This window comes from the organism of the source record quoted next, unplaced genomic scaffold (genome assembly GCF_019419815.1).
Source record: "Pyrus x bretschneideri cultivar Hongxiangsu unplaced genomic scaffold, Pyrus_bretschneideri_v1 Contig9, whole genome shotgun sequence".
Lineage (NCBI taxonomy): Eukaryota > Viridiplantae > Streptophyta > Magnoliopsida > Rosales > Rosaceae > Pyrus > Pyrus x bretschneideri.
This window is the reverse complement of record NW_025999831.1, coordinates 4946203-4965036: the sequence shown is the minus strand read 5'-3', so window position 1 is coordinate 4965036 and position 18834 is coordinate 4946203.

Genomic DNA, 18834 nt, shown 5'->3' with positions numbered 1-18834 from the left:
GTGGAATAACATAATTGTGAAACCCGACCAGCTTTGTTCAAGAATTCTCACAGCCCCAATCTAGCTATTGTTTTTTTTTTTTTTAAATTTCATTTTTAGGCCTAAAGTGATCCTCTCATTGTTGGATAGCAAGTTTTATTTGAACTTTTGTAGAGTTGCATTACAAGTCATGCTTGATATCTACTTTGTTTATGTATATGTATATTTTTGGTTCCATTATTTCCATATTTCATTGCATTCTCCAATTCGAGTCAAGTCTTCGGATATAATCTTGATCCTCTTGTTGTTTCCTACCTATTCAAGAACTATTATAAATGTAGTTGTTCAATCATTTGTTGTGCTTGTTATTATTTAGTAATTTTTATTGGATATACTAATCTAGTTCTCATCACTTCTTAAGTATTGTTTTTGCAGGACAATATTGTCAGCTATTTCACCATCAAGTGTGCACTATGCAATCAAGTGATAACTTTCTTTTCCCTGATCACTTTTCAAGTCATTCAAGTAGCTCTGAACTGAGGAGGTCGTTCCTTCATCAAATGCAAAGTGATGGTCTATCACTTCATCTGCAGTCACATATTTTTGCTAATGAACTAGATGAGACTTTTACTAATTTTCAAAACAAGACTTCAGAAGCAAATAAGTACCCTTTGCAACTCAATACTCAAATATCAACACTTGGGAACTCATTTGATGTGCCTACTCAGAATACTTCTTTCTTTCCGGACGATCTATCGTTATCATCACTGCCTGTAGAAAGTGTTATGGGTTTTGTTGGTGACAACAATAATATCAAGAGTTGTGTAAACATTTCTGAAGAGAATTCTTTGAGGTAACCAAAACTTACTTATTTTTTTAACTCAGTACTATATATCAAAGAGTTGTGTTACTATTTAAGTATTGTTCAACTATGATTGTTTCCAATTACAGCAATCAAGAAGAGAATGATAGTTTGAGTGGAAAAAGTCCGATGAAACGTAAACGGCGTCGCAAAACCTCTAAACGCAAATTTTCTGATAGAAGCTCTCATTTTCGTGGAGTTTCAAGGTATGCCTTTCTTGTCTTATTATAAATAAATAAATACATTCAAATGTCTAATTAGCTATATTAGTGTCATCTTCCCCTTGCACCTAAATTCATTTTCCCTCCCCACAATTCAATGCCCCAATGAGTTTACTTGGTTCCTAAATCTCTAACAAGATTTTGTATCGACACAAAGGAATTAGTAGATTACAAGATTGTATTGAATCACTCAAGGCCTATATTTCAACTACATCAAAGACAAAATAATAAAAATAAGTGAAGATTGCGACCTCTATAATAATTTTGTTCCAATGTGCTACCTAAAGGCTAATTTTGACTATATATTGTCCAAAAATTGCACAGGGAAATTTGAACTTTCAAATATGTATGGTCATGTATTGTTCATGAAGAGTTATGTACATGCCATTACATGACACCAGTAACAGATCACTTATTTATAGATTGATGACTCTAAGAAGATAAACATTAATTAAATTTCATTCTTAATCCTAATTCTCAAGTTAGCCACAAAAGGAAATTTCACGAATTTTATAACATACATTCCCATCAATCAAATAAAGTACTTATATTGCCACTTAGTATAATGGTCTGATGATATTCTTTTTTTACTTGTAAGCGAGAGATATTTGGTTCGATTTTTAGCAAAGGCGAACTCAAACCAAATTATTATAATTAGCCAATTATGAGGTTTAGCTCACTCCCCCACTTTTTAGGTTTTGTTTGATATGTGCAAAATGAGACTTGGGAATGATAAATCATTTCTTACCCATGTTTGGTTAATCCAAAATTTGAAATTGTGGGGAAAAAAAATGTAGTAACAATTTTTTTTTAAAAAACAAAATTTGTGATAGATCTTAGAGATGGGAAAACCAAACCCATGAAGGATGGATGGTTTGTTCCTTGGTGCACTTTTGCTCACCATTCTTAAGTGATGGTAATGTTCACCACCCTATTTATCACTATAAAATGAGTTTAAATTTCAAGATCCGTGTAGCTATTTATCACCGTTGGATGAGTTTAAATTTTGAAATTTGTGTATATCCAATGCATAGATCTCGAAATTTAAATTTATCTTACATTGATAAATAAAGTGGTGAGCAAAAATATTCTTTTAACCCACCCCCCCCCCCCCCCCCCCCAAACAAAAAAAAAAACAAAAAAAACCCTTTTCCCAACATTTAATACACAATTTTAGCATTCATTACAAAATTTTAGAACAAAACTAGCCTCATCAAATATTGAAAAATTAGTTATACTCATAATAACTCTTTATGCTCAATATTTATTCTAATTTTATCTTCTATAAAAAATAAAATACAATTTATCTCTTTATTTCATATTTACTTGCACATCTTTACCAAACATGTTAATAGAAAAATATATTTCTCACTCTGTAGGAAAAGATGCGCAAAACTATTCCCCATTAATTTTGTGTATCAGAAGTGTTCTTAATGTAGATAATATACTGAAATGCTTATGTGAGTTTTTCGGCCTCCGGAAGTGTAGATTATCGTGGCGAAGCCACCAACTGGTTCTTTTAAAAATAAAAAATAAAAGGTCCTTTTAAAAATTTTAAAAAAAAAAGAAAAAGAAAAAAGATGAACTTGCTATATTATAGGTACCCAAACGGACGTTTTGAAGCATTCATATGGGATAACACCATACAAGAAAACAAAAAAACAGGTAAAATTATTTTATTTTCCATTTCCCTTCTTTTGCTACTAACAATGCAACATTTTAATTATTCGCTAACTTAATTTTTGGTTTTCCCTTGTTGTTCCTTCCATCAATGCACGTTCGGCAGTTTATGTTGGTGAGTGAATTTCTTACATAACTCTTTCGTTTTGAACTTGAAATTACATCTTTAATGAGGCACACACCAAAAAATAAAAAAAGATATGGATAATTTTAATAATTCATAACCTATATTTTCTTTTTCCAAAAGATAATCTAAACTTTTATGATCCTCAACCTTATAAAGGAGATAACTATTGAACCATAAAAATTACTGCAATTAAGCTATTTAATATTACAAGCTAGTAGCATTTTCGTCCCTTGTGAATGATAAATCTTAGGTTCGACTTTCGTAGATAGTGAGTTCAAGCCAAATTATTATGGTTGATTGGAATGGCCTAAGTGCCACTCATTAGTATAAATATGTCTTTATATTAAAATAACTGGCAGGTGAATGATATCAGTTAGTGCAGTGTACATTTAGAGTAATAGCATATTTTATCTCTTTATTGTGGTATTTAGAATAGTAAAATCGTTTGTAATAAAAAAAAAAAAATATTGCAATGAAAAAGAGAATTGTTAAGTGTGGAGTTCTCAATATTGGCAGGTGGATTTGATACAGAAGAGGATGCGGCTAGAGCTCATGATCTTCTTGCTTTAAAGTTATGGGGAAAGTCTGCTGGATTAAACTTCCCAGTATGTTAAAATTATGATTTGCTTATCGTTAATTTAAGATTATATATTCCCCGTACAGGGACTTACGGAACTAATCTTGCATATCTTTATATAACGTAGTTGGAGATGTACACAAAAGATTTGGAGGAGATGAAGAACATGACCTATGATGACTATTTGCTCCGGCTTAGAAGGTCACAATGTTAATTAACAAATTGAACTCATATATTCCATAGAAAGATAATTGTTCTACTTATAATGTTTTGCTACTTGCTAGTGATCTGGCATATTGTAGAGAAATTTGCACATATACCACTTAGACTTCTATAAATGTGCATGGTTACCATGAACAAATGAATGTTTATGCATTGAAGCTACTGAACTGTTCTCTATGTAGCAGAATGCCACATAACTCATGTTAAATGATGATGTTATCCACATGGCTCCCATATTTTTGCTAACATGGCTGCAAACATTTATGCCATGTTAGCAAAAAATTATACCACAACATGGCTGCTTATTTTTTATCTTTAGAAAATACTTGAGTACTTAGTATGAGTATTTACATTTTTTTTTTTAGCTAACTTACACTAAGGAGGTGGGAGAGTGGGTTAAGTTTCATACTAGGCTAGCCATAATAATATGGTTCAAATTCGATCTCCAAAAACGAATTTGAATCACATTATTACTAGCTCCTTTAGTGTAAATAATGTTGTTTCCTCAAAAAAAAAAAAAAAAAAAAAAAAAAAAAAAAACTGACTAGTGAGTACCTAATTATTACCATTTTTTTTTGTCTTTTTGAATTTTTTTATTAACAATTATATAAAAATGTAAAATAGAAATAAAACAAATCAGTTTTGTCATCCCATATCCATTGATTTCTTGTATCTATACCTTGTCAAATTTCAGAGGCAGTGCTAGCTTCGGCAAGGGTGTATCAATTTATCGTGGAGTTTCAAGGTATTGTAACCACCAAGCCCCTTCCATCTCTCTCTCTCTCTCTCTCTCTCTCTCTCTCTCACATAGTCAACCATTGAAACAGGAACTCGAATAGTAAGAAATGGCAAGCTAAAATAGGGAAAGGTACAGGGTTCAAAGGCTTTTATCTAGGCACATTTGGTAAGTCCTAAGACCCTTTGTGCCTCAGTTTATACAAACTACTTGAAGAGCTTAATTATTTGTCTCACATTGAACTAATTAAATCCAGATACTGAAGAGGAAGCAGCCAGAGCTTATGATGTTGCACTAATAAAGACGAAAGGCACAAAATCTGTTACAAATTTTGATCGAAGTCAGTATGATGTGAAAAGAATTCTTGAGAGCTCAATGATTCCTATTGGAAAGGGTGCTTCAAAGATGTTAAGGTGGTCTTCAGCTGATGATGTCCTGGAAAGCAGAAGAAACAATATTGAACAGAAAACTCCCATGGTACAACCATCACCATCATTCGAACCACGAAGTTATCATACTATACCACCCTTCGCTAATAATTCGAATGCCAATCAATATGTAGACCCATTCCTCCATGCCTTCGAGAATACTGATAATTTCCCAAACTTTAGCTCTTCCTATAGTCTTCAAAACACCCAATTTCCTATTTATCCTCAAACAATTAACCCCACTTTCCTTCCAGGATTGACTAACATTGATCCAGGCCCTTGCTCTATTGGAGAATCCTCGGCCAGTCAAGTTCCCGAGGTGAGCTTGGACACGATGCTGGTAGAGATTAGCGAGAACCATGGTAGTCAGGTGGTTTCTTGGGACCTGGAAGCAATATTGGCGGAGGCCAACGAGAGCCTGGGTAGTCAGGTTCTTGAGGTGAGTTTGGACGAGAGTCTTGGCAATGACATCATCAATGAAATGATTCCAGTAACTGGTAATGTAGGAAATGAAAACTCAACCATTATACCAGGAAATGCAACAAATGGAAATGTTTTTGAAGACTTTGGAATGGAAGACGTGTCAGGTGGATCATACAGTAGCTTTTCTTCTACACTGGAGATGTTCTTGATGAACTTTGAAGGTTCTAAATGTAATGCACAAAATTAGGTGCATAAACAAAAGCAACTTAGAAATCACTCTCTGTTGCTTTTGCGGAAACTTTAGTTTCAGTCTTAACATTGGATTACAAACTACATTTTAGTTTCCATTGTATGTCAATACAACTCAATTTTTGATATTTAACTTGTGATTGCGAAGAAAAAGATAGGGTTTGCATTGTTTATCAGTGGAACTCAGTTCCATACTCCACCTATGTGGATCCTTGGAATTGATTCAAGTTTTTATTTATGAAATTATACTACTTAATTACATTGGAATTTGTATACAAATAATGATATTGCCTCTTCATAAAAGGTAGGCCAACTTTGCCACTAAATGATTGGTTCCGCTTTTACTCACAAGCATTCGAGCTATATGCCTTTTTTTTTTTTTTCAATTATAGTCGATTTGTTATCAAGTTGATGGGGGGATTTGTTTGTATGATGTATATTCACATATCATGTTATAGATCATAGAGATGCCATTGAACTACAAAAGTCAAGAATAATTTTGTAACTCTAAAGATGAAGTAAAATACATACCTACATCACCAGATGAAGATGATGAAGCCATGAAAGCTCTTTGTAATAGTTAACCTTCTCCTCTTTAGCAATTTAGAAGTGCTCTCAAAGAATAGGGCTTTGAATCAAATCGAACAGTACCTTGCAAGAGCAGTGGCTAGCGTTTATATACTAAGATAATCCTTACTGATCTCCTATTAGAATCAGTATAGGATTCAACTATCCAATCCACATTAAAACATATGATTAAACACAATCCTAGTACCATCTCAAGTCCACAAAACTCAAAATACTGTATCAGTACTATCAATCCCATCAGGATTAGGATTACTAAAGCTTATTAACAAGACTTTTCCATATCTAATTCTCACACTATAACCAGATCCAATGCTATGTTCATATTGATATACTAACATTCTCCCACTTGAGTATGAAACATAACATCCAATATATCGAATTTATGGAAGTGATCACCAAGTCTGAATTAACCAAAAGCTTGTCACTACATTCAAATTCACCTATACATTTCAAAGCACTGAACTCTAGTACTCCATCTGCACGCTTACAAATTTTATTTCAAGAATCACAAGGTACTCTAATCTGCATTTCGTAAACATGTATACTTATAAATATAGTAATGTCATATTACATTACTCCCACTTGTCAAATTGATCTCAACACCCTAAAGTTAAGAATCTGATTATCAACCATAAAAGTTAACTAATCACAACAAAACAATAACTCACAGATGCCTCAGTAAAATCACAAATAGTTTATCTAGCAAATCAAATCATCATTTATAAAATTGTCTTCTGGTACAATCAATTCCATAAGGAAAAATTGAATCCCTTATTGAAAACCAAATGAATAAGAAAAGATTAAGCTGGAATACTACCTAAATTAATTATACCTACACATCAAACTAACAAAATAACTTACAGTCCAAGGCATGCAACTTTAACAACCAAGAATAATCAAAGAATGTAGTCCTCAAGAATTTGATTTCTCGCTCACTCCCACTTGTCAAAAGACTCCACAACTCCTATCTTCATAACATGTCCCTTAAACACATTATTTGGCAGTACTTTTGTAAGTGGATTCGCAACCATTAAATTTATTGACAGATATATTTTCTCAATTTCTTCTTTCTTGGCCACTTCCCTTACTTTAAGAAATTTAACAACCATTAATCTCGAGGCTGAAGTCTTCTTATTGTTCTTTGAGAAGAATACAATTGTACTGTTTTCACAAACATTTTTACAGAACCTTTTATAGATTCAACTATCTTAATCTCAGTTATAAAATTCTTGAGCCAAACTCCCTGTTTCATACATTCAAAGCATGCTACAAACTCAACTTCCATTGTAGAAGTTGACATGATTGTTTGCTTTGCACTTTTCCACGAAATAGCAGCTCCACTCATCATGAAAACATAACCACTGGTAGATTTTCTTTTATTCCTATCACCTGCAAGATCTGAATCTATGAAACCAATCAGTTCCAATGAATTTTCTCGGTCATACACCAACATGTACCCTTTTGTTTTCTGCAAATATCTTAAAACTTTCTTTGCAGCAACCCAATGAGCCTCTCTTGGATTTGATTGAAATCTTCCTAGCAAACCAATAATGAATGATAAGTCTGGTCTTGTGCATATGTTGGCATACATAAGGCTACCAACTAATGAAGCATATGGCTTCATCTTCATCAATTTAACCTTATTTTCACTTTTAGGACACTGATCTTTGCAAAACTTATCTCCCTTATTTACTGGAACATCTGATTTGTTACAATTCTCCATGTTGAAACTGGAACATCTAATTTGTTACAATTCTCCATGTTGAACCTGTTTAGCACCCTTTCAATATACCCTTTTTGAGGCAAACCAAGTAACCTTCTGTTTCTATCTCTCATAATTTCGATTCCCAGAACATAATGGGCCTCACTTTGGTCCTTCATGTTAAAATTAGTACTGAGAACAGCCTTGGTTCCTATAGCAAATGCTTGTCTAAACTAGCAAGGAGAATATCATCAACATACAGAATTAAGAAAATGAACTTTGAGCCCATGAACTTAAGATAAATGCAATCATCCAATTTATTTTCTGTAAAACCATGTGCAGTAATCACTTGGTCAAATTTGAGGAACTATTGTCTTGAAGCTTGCTTAAGTCCATAGATTGACTTATTAAGCTTATAGACCATATTTTCCTTTCCCTTTTCAACAAATCCAGTAGGTTAAACCATGTAGATCTTCCAATAGATCTCCATTCACAAAGGCTATTTTTACATCCATTTGACATAATTCCAAATCAAGATGAGCTGTTAAAGCCATAAAGACCCACATGCAATCCTTGGAAGAAACAGGTGAGAAAGTATCATTGTAGTTTATTCCTTCTCTTTGAGTGAAGCCCTTTGAAACTAATCTAGCCTTATACCTCTTAATTCTTTTAGCAGCATCTCTCTTAGTTTTATAAACCCATTATCCTATAGGCTTAATTTGTGATGTTTTATTCACTAGGGTCCAAACAGTATTCTTGGACATTGAATCCAATTCCTCCTCCATTGCTTTCTGCTATAGAACTGCTTGAGCACTTTGCATTGCTTGATTATAAGTTATAGGATCATCAAAGTCTCCTAAATCAAACTCAACTTCTTGCAAATACACATAATCTTGTGAAATGGAAGGTATTCGAATTCTTCTATATTTTCTTAGTGAATGTTAAACAAATAACTGATCCGTTACTTGAGCATGTTGGTCTTGAATTTGAATGCCTTCAGTGTTTGATTGTTCTTCCATTTCTTGAGTTTCTTGTGCAACCATAGTGTCATCCATCTCTTGATCTGAATCAAGGTTGGATGCAGGCAACCTTGTCAATATAGGTACATATTTATAATCCATCTGAGATGCACTTTCAATTGACTGTTTAATTTCTTCAAAAACAAATATGTCTTGTACCAATTCAGAAACATCCTCATCTTCAAGAAACATTGCATTATGAGTTTCTTGTACTCTAGTATGTGCTTCAAGACAGTAAAACTTGAAACCTTTTGACTTCTCAGAATAGCCAATGAAAAAACATGAAGTAGTCCTAGAATCAAGCTTTTTCTCATTAGGATTATAAAACTTGGCTTCAGCCTTGCAACCCCAAACATGAAAGTAATCAAAACTAGGTCCTCTGCCTATCCACATTTCAAATGGTGTTTTTGGTACTGTTTTCGAATGAACCCTGTTTAATATGTAGTTTGCAGTCTTCAGAGATTCTTCCCAGAGAAATCCGAGCAATTTGGATCTGGTGATCATGCTCCTTATCATCCCTATCAATGTTTTATTTCTTCTCTCTGCCACCCCCATTCTGATGAGGTGTTCCAGGGGTGGTGTACTGTGCCACAATCCCTTGTTAAAAAAAAAACAAGTAAAATGACATTTCTATTAACCTGCTTCTATGTACGTGCCAAAGTATTCCCCTCTTTTATTTGATCTAACAATCTTAATCACTGTATTTAACTGTTTTTCATCTTCACACTTAAAGATTTTGAAACAATTAAGGGCTTAGGACTTTTCACTAATTAGGAAAAAATGACAATGTCTGGGGAAATCATCAATAAAGCTCACAAAATATAATTCCCACATATGGTTTTAGCATGTAAAGGACCACATATATCAGTATGAATAATTCAAGTAAGCTATGACTTCTTTTAGCATCCAATTTCCTTACATTGACCATATTTCCTTATAAACAATCCACACATTCGGATGCATTTTTAAAATCAATGGAAGGAATCAAATTCGATTTAGACAACTGAGGTATCCTATATTTTGAAATATGTCCCAATCTTTTATGTCAAAGCATAAAGGTGTGATTAGACTCATGCTTTCTTTTAGTTGTGGTATTCAAAACATGCATTCAATTTTCCTCTATTATACATTGTAATCTCCACAAATTATCATGCATAAATGTCTTTCCAATTAATGAACATTTACTAAAAAACTTAACACATGTATCATCACCAATGAAAACATATTTTTGTTTAACCAATTTTGATGTTGATATTAAGTTTCTTCTCATTGTAGGAACATACAAAACATCATCTAATTGCATTATAAATCCAGGGACTAAATTAAGTCTAACCACCCTAACAACTTCTATATTAACTTTTGTTCCTTCTCCAACAAAAACATTAAAGTAACTAGTTTCCTTTTGTTTTATAAAACCATGCAATGAGTTTGTTATGTGAACTGATGATCCAGTATCAAACCACCATGAATTGGGAGGGATTTCAATGAGATTTTATTCCTCACAGACATAAACATCAACCTTTCCTTTAGCCCTTAACCAGTCCTTAAAATTTTCACAATATTTTCTATAGTGATCCTTAGTTTTACAATGATGACATCTAACCTTTTCTATGTTCTTAGTCTTTACTTTAAGATTGTTAAATTTAGAGGAATTGGAACTTTTAGCAAGCACAATAGTTTTATCATCAGTCTTAGTTTTTGAGAATTTACTAGAATTAGAGTTCTTTGCCTTAGCAGTTTGCACATAGTTGACAGATTCAACTTTTTTGCTTCTTTCCTACTTTTGATGATTTTCTTCTTGTAGACATCGGGCTATAAGCTCATCCACAGTCTAAGATTTATCCTTAGTGTTGTATGAGATCTTCAGTGGACTAAGTTTCTGAGGCAAAGCTTGCAAGATTATGAACACCAATTGTTTTTCACAAATTTTGACATCCATAGAATTGAGTTTCTTAGCTGCATCAGTTAGTTTCATAATATGATCTCTGATAGAAATTCCTCCTTCGAACTTGTAACTATTGAGTAAAGTCATGTGCTCATCAATCTTAGCCTTTTGTGACACCTTGAATTTGTCTTCAATAGCCTTGATATAATCAGATGCAAAATCACACTTCTTAATGCCCCCACGCACAGTGTCAGCCATTCCATTTTCCAATATTGATGTGCTACCTTATTTGCCCTTGTCCACCTCTCAAAATTAGCCTTCTCAGCCTTGGTACTTTTGTCTGTAAGAGGCGCTGGTTATGGTGTATCAAGTGTAATATCATACTCATTTAGTATCAATAACAATTCTATCTCTCTCCTCCATTTCTGATAGTAGCTTCCATCAGTGAGTATTGGCACAGATGCCAAATTGATTGATTTAAGTGAAACTGCAAAATACAATAATGAAATCAGCACTTTGAATCTTTATAAGATTCCTGATTTCTATCCTACTTCACTCAAATCATACACAATGAATTTAATCATATATATAGCCTTGCAATCACAGAAAAGAAAACATATACAGAATAAACAATTCACCATGAACATAATACACAGATTCATGTTCAAAAGATGTCCAAAATTTACATCACACGCATCTGCATATTCAATCTCTTCAATTACATAGATTCTATTAATGCAGCCGTTAATTGGCAGCGGAAACATTTGATTAGTTTGAAAGATATTAAGTGAGATTCAATATCACTCAGGCATGATTAAAATTTTCAAAATTCATATTACCTTGATCTTGCAATCTTTCTCAAATAAAGAAAACATATTATATAGACTGCAACAATATTTCAAATCGATGTACATACCTCTAAAGATTAAGATTAGTTCTTAGAGATTTCCTGGGAATCGATGTAAGTTGTGATGCACAATCGTGTAATCTCCAGAGAAAATTAGTGAAGAAGGAGCGAGAGAGAATGAAAGAAGAGAGAGAACCGAGATTCTTTTAATGGTCATATTTTTAGTTAAAAGGTGAGTTAACGGCTATATAGTCTAAATGACATCGTTTATTTCAAAACTTAATAAAACACAAGTTTTATTTATTTCTAGGTTTCGATAGTTCTTTTATGAACACCCAAATACAATCTAGTTGAGGTTCTTGAACAAGATTTTTGAATTCAACAACAATAATCATCCGTGGCTCTGATACCACATGTAAGATGTATATTCACATATCATGTTACAGATCATAGAGATGCCATTGAACCACCAAAGTCAAGAACAATTTTGTAACCATAAAAATGAAGTAAAATACATACCTACGACACCAAATGAAGATGACGAAGCCATGAAAGCTTTTTGTAATAGTTAACCTTCTCCTCTTTAGCAATTCACAAGTGTTCTCATAGAATAGGGCTTTGAATCAAATCGAGCAGTACATTGCAAGAGCAATGGCTAGTGTTTATGTACCGAGACAATCCGTACTGATCTCCTATTAGAATCAGTATAGGAATCAACTATCCAATCCACATTAAAACATGTGATTAAACACAATCCCAGTACTATCTCAAGTCCACAAAACTCGAAATACTATATCAGTACTATCAATCCCATAAGGATTAGGATTACTAAAGCTTATTAACAAGACTTTTCTATATCTAATTCTCACACTATAACCAGATCCAATGTTATGTTCATACTCATATACTAACATTGTTATCAAGTTGATGGGCCACAAATTAGCCATAGATAAAGTTATTGGGGCATGAAGCTTTGCATTTACTACTCCAATTGCTTACATAATGTATAAAATATATCGATTCATCTTAAAAATTTCAATGTATTTCTTGGAATTTATGTCTAGAGCACTTCAGAGGAAGGAACAATACAAATTTTGGAGGGCCCTGGGCCCATAGGTAAACTCCAAATTTCAAATTCAACAGTTAGATTTCTTGCATGTTATGTGACAACATTATCTTTCCTAAAATAAAGTAAGTGTCATGGTCCATTCTAAAGCCACTAATAATTTGCAAACATTTGTTACAAATATAAGAGGCATTTTCTCTTAAATTAATTTTAAGATTATGCACCTTATTAACTACTTACCAAAATAATTAAACTTGATAAGGCAGTTGACAAGCATGAATACATATAGATTTCTACTGTTAAATATTGCCAAAGCGAGATAATTATAGAATTAAATTCTGAGGCCTAAAGATGGCAAAAAATATGACCTCCTATTAATTGTGGAATGGAATTTAGAGACAACCAGATGTAGCTCATCCTTACACATATGAATAAAACCAGTTGAGCATGCAAAAACATTTGGGTCTAAAACGCTTACACTTGCACACCGGTTGGTAACGCCTTCAACTTTGCTTTCCTCTTTTCTGTATTTTCTTGCTTCCCTTTCCCTTTCACTTCTTATTCCAGTGCTACCTGCACCATCTTTACCCTGTAAATTTTTTATGTTCGGTTTACATATCTGCTGTCTTTGTCCTCTCATTTCTCAATTCTCTTCAGGATTGTGGAGGTTTAATTTGATTTAAGGAGACCACTTCACCAAAGACGAAGGCAGGTACAAATAGTTAAAAGATTATGATTATTTTTCGTTTGTTTGCCTTTAGATGATCAATTATCTATTTGATACATACACACACATGTATAGGAAAAGGCTTCTGAGTTAGTTTTTCGGTGGACAAAGAAATTTATCAGCATTGGTTTCTTTTTGCTCAGTGATATTGTTCTGCTAGGAAATAGCAAATTGAATCAAATGATTCAACAGATCGCCGTATAACCAAATCAAAATCACCTACAAGCTAGTCACCCTTTTTTTCTAAGAACCAAGGTGATAGATTATTGTATTCTGAACAGGTCATGGTGCTTATTTCACCTTAATTATCGACATCTCTTTGAAGCAACCTTAGAGATTTCAATGTTCATTTATAATAAGCCATTTTGGCCTTTTTGTATATACTACCGCTACTAAGATGTAGGGAGTGAAAGAAAAAGAAATGAAATTACCAATTGAGAATGGGATGAAGTTTCTAATAATTTAACGGTACTTCGCGCCAATCAGGTTCAAATTTGTTAAGCCATCTTATATACAGAGAAGGATTCTCTCTTTTCTTTTTTTCCCTCCCCTTCCCTCCCCTTCCCTCCTCTCCTATTTGAACGGTCACGGTTAAACCACATCAACATCTTATTTTAATTTTTTATAGAAAGAGAAAGACAAAATAGAAAGTGTGAGAGGAGGGGATGGAATGGGATAGAAAGAAGAAGGGAGAGAATTCTAGTCCCTCATCTACGTAACCATAGAGTTTTGGCACGCAATAGGTTTTAATTTTTCCACTTACTAATCTATAGTTATAAATGTAAAAAAATTAAAAGTGACTCAACCCCGGCCTTATAATTTAAAAATTGTTGTAAACTAAATTATAAAAGTGGGTGACAAGAGAGAGAGAGAGAGAGAGAGAGAGAGAATGATTCAGATGTATGAGAATTGTATGTTCACTCCTAGCCTCATACCTTTATTTTTACTATTCATGATGAGCTTCTTCCCTTATAAGTAATACGAAGCCTAGAGAATTTGATCTCCAAATCCTTTTATATTCTACTTTAAATTTACATAATCACATTGCTAATTAATAATACAATTTACAACAAAAATGATATAAAATGAGATTATTTATCGAGAGGTTCTTCATTTTACTACCATCTTATCGTTTGAAGTTAACGATAAGATGTTATATGGAGATTAACATACTTCCACATGAAAATACAGTCAGATCATGTTGTTAGATTAGGACCAACACAAATTTTGTTATTTTGTTTTGTTTTTTCTAAATAGCAATGCCTTTTGATTGAAATAAAAGTGCGTGTGTGTATATATATATTGTTTATATATACTTATCATCCTCTTTCTTATTCTTGTCATTCAATTTCTTCCCTAATTTGTTGTATTCTTTTGGATATTTTTCTTAACTTGTACATATTCTACCAATTTTGGTTCGACACATCATGTCGAGCCATAATCTTCAAGGGGAGCCAATTTTGTTTCTGTATACAGTCCTACCAATTTCGTGTGGGTGCTTAATTATTTCACTTAACTACTACTTATATATGAAGCTTTAACACACATTTTTATAGAAATGTGAACAAATGTAATCAACTAGCTAGGTCCGATTCGAAAACCTTCTAAAAAATGCTAATAAATGTGCAACTAACTTGCGCGACGGAGGCTTAAAATCGTTGCACAAAGCCCCCTACTCCTTTGTTGCATAAAGTTATGTCGCGCAAATGGTTTTTTCTACTAGTCTTCTAGTCTAGCAAAATATTAATTAGTTCATTTGGCAATGATCTTTTCCTTGAAGTTAATGATAGTCTGTCGTACGTGATTGCTTAGATTTTTTGTAGTAATTAATTGGTTTCTTAAGTTAATTAATGTTCATGTACATTCATGTATTACATTTTTACACTGTTAGTCGTTGGTTATTCATTATGTTTATGTATTATGATGGATTATAAGGAAGAATATAACTTCTGGTGTGCTTCACATGAATTTTATCATAGTCCAAACCGTGATGTCGCTACTATAAGTTTGGTCAGAACGGTGGACATTCACTATCTTCAAGTATAGTCATTGGACAAAAGCTTGCCGAAGAACGTCACCATTATAATTGTCTCACATTGAACTAGTGATAATCATATAAGGAAGCAGCCAAAGCTTGTTGCACTAAAAAGCGGTTACAAAGTTTGATGTGAAGCATTTTGCCAAAGCTTTCCAGGACACCATCAGCTGAACACCACATTAACATCTTAATTTGAAGCACTTTACGAATTGGAATCACTGGCCTTGCAGGAATGCTGTCCTCATCATATTGATTTCGATCAAAATTTGTAATCGCTTTTTCACCTTTTGTCCATAATTATCAGTGCAACATCATAAGCAGAAATTTGTAATCATCACTCTTTGGTATCTGGTTAACATTAGTTCAATGTGAGACAATAATGAACTCATTAGTTAAATGCATTGTTCATTATTAGCTATTCACTTATTATTTTTTGGATAGGCTAAAAAGTGTTATTGATTTGTTGTACAGCAGTTACTCTTAGCGCTCTTCAAGTCAAGACTATGAACTCAAGTGACAGCTTCTGTTATTCTTCTCCTCATTCGAGATGTTCGACTAGCACTGTGCCTAAGAACTCTTCTTATCTAGGCTTCGTGAATGATTTCGACATTCACGGAAGCCAAAGATATGGTCTATCACCTCCTGTGCAAAAGCAATCACATTTTTATGTTAATGTGCAGAATGAGGGTTTTACTAATTTTCCCAACAATACTTCAGAAGCAATGCAGGATAATGCTACGATGCAGCCCCAAAGTCCATCCATGCTTGAAAGTGCCTTGTTTGAAACGCCTAACTACAATAGCTTTTCTTTTTTAACCAATCCATTTTCATCATCACTGCCTCTGGAATGTGATACGGGTTTGATTGGTGAAAACTACGGAAAAAATAATGCTGTGAACATTTTTGGAGAACCCTTGATGAGGTAATCAAAACTTAAGTTATTTTTTAATTTGTAATACTATATTTGAAAATTTAATTATGTTATGTTCCACAATGATCAGCATCGATGAAGATAACAAGGGATGTACAAGTCCGATGAATAGGCAACGTAGACATCCGCGTCAAAACTCAAAACACACAATTTGCAACAAAAAATCTGTTTTTCGGGGAGTTTCAAGGTATGTCAACTTATACTTGTTTCGAATTGTTATAAGCAATTTTCATAAGTTACTTTTCTCCCAAGTGAAAGTGTTGATAGTTAATTTTCTTCCTAGCTACCGGGAGACATAAAAGCCCCTTCCAATTAATTAGTTACTGGTTTCGTAGAAAATAACAATAGTTCGAAATATAAAAAATAAAAAGCTCTCTCTACATTTCTTTCCTCACTCGATTTTCTCATTCTCCTGCTGTACTTTCGTTCTCGCATACATAGCTTAATCTAGTATGTAGTTAACAATGAATATATAGGCACACGGAAGGACGCTTTCAAGCATTTATATGGGATGGCACAGAACCAGAAAAGAAAGGCAAGACAGGTACTGAAGTTATTTGATTATCCGTCTCCGATTTTTGTTTACTAATCATGCAACATCTAAAATTATCCAATAATTAACTCTCGTTTTTTTTTTTTTTTTAATTGTATCGTTGTTTCCTTCATGAATGATGCACGGAAGCAGTTTATGTTGGTGAGTGAATTTCTTGGATAACTCGTTAATTAAAATTACAATCTAAATCCTTAGACATTCACCACAAAAAGGAAAAAAGTTAATTAAATCATAATGGTACATATATGGAGTGGTTAGCCGCATTTGTTGTGCTCTAGCCTTTACCTAGCTAATAAAGGACCATAAGGACATTATGATTTACTTTTGTAACATAGTTTATTTGCTTCATAATTATGATTAGACATTACGAACTTATCAATGTCTAATCATAAACTAGAAACCTCAAGTCAAAGAAGTTAAGTTGCGAGATTCTCAAATTTAAATAGTTGATTACTTCTTAATTTTCCTTCAAATTTGGCAGGCTGGATTTGATAAAGAAGAGGATGCCGCTAGAGCTCATGATCTAGCTGCTCTAAAATTATGGGGCGAGTCTGCTAAATTAAATTTTCCTGTATGTTATTAGATCAACAACGATGTATTTGAGTGCTTATTCCTGTATTTTGGTATATGACTCATCCTGCATATCTACGTATTTTTGTAGACTGAACAATACAAGAAAGATTTGGAGGAGATGCAAACTATGACCAAACAAGACTATTTCCTCCACATAAGAAGGTAACAGCGTTGATTTAACAAAGTTGGAGATATGATGTTCTAAAATACAAATAATTTATGGCTTTATGCTGTTATTGTTACGCAACATTCTCATTAGTGCAAAATGTGCTGATGATCAACTTGTCATTGGTACAAATTGTTTGCTTTCTCAACATTCAACTTTCGCTAGTTACCTGGTTTATTGTTCTTCTTGGCATCTTTCTTTTTGGGTAACTTTCTTGCCATCTCTATTTATTGATGTATGTTAAACTTGTTGAATTTCAGAGCAAGTCCCTAGCTTTGCCAATGGTTTATCTAATTATCGTGGAGTTTCAAGGTATTATAACTCTCTCTCTCTCTCTCTCTCTCTCTCTCTCTCTCTCTCACAGTCATGCCATGAAACAGAATCTCAGGCAAAAAGAAATGGCAAGCTAGACTAGGGAGAGGTAAACGGCACAATGGCCTTTATCTGGGTACATTTGGTAAGTCATATGACCCTTATGCCTTATTTTATCCATTAATGGCTTGATCAACATTTAGTTAACTTATTTTATTCATTTGTCTAATATTTTCCTGCTCTACAATCACATAATCAGAAACTGAAGAGCAGGCAGCCAGAGCTTATGATATTGGCGCTATAAGGACGAAGGGCACAGATGCAGCCACGAACTTTGATGTAAGTGAAAATGATGTCAACAGCATTTTACAGAGCGAAAAGCTTCCAATTGGAGAGGGTGCTTCAAAGTCTTTAAAGTTTGCTTCATCAGGTGATGATTTCATACAAAGCAGAAGAAAGACTAACAAAAAAACTCCCTTTTTGCAACCCTAGTGAAGATCATAGATTAGGCATCCTTAACCGTATTTCAACCCAACCGTCCTCGTCATTTCAGCAAACAACTCTTCAAACCCTACCAATATACCCCAATAATTCAAACCGTAGTCAGTATGTAGACCCCTTCCTCCAAGACTTCCAAAATACTGATAATATCCAAAATAACCAACTCCTTCAGTACTATAGTGTTAACCCTCGTTCTCAAGTTCAAGGTGTTCCTGCAGGCTATCAGAACGCTAATTTTGAGACAACCCGTATTTTTAGTCATTGGGACGGTAATACTTATGGCGGAGGCGATAATTCTGTGGGGAGTGCAATCAATATTGGACCTGCCATACCCTCACAGAACCATGAGTTAAACCAGTTTCAGTATTATAACAATAATGCCTACGGCCAGAAGCTCAGTCAAAACCCTAACTCCTCGTGTC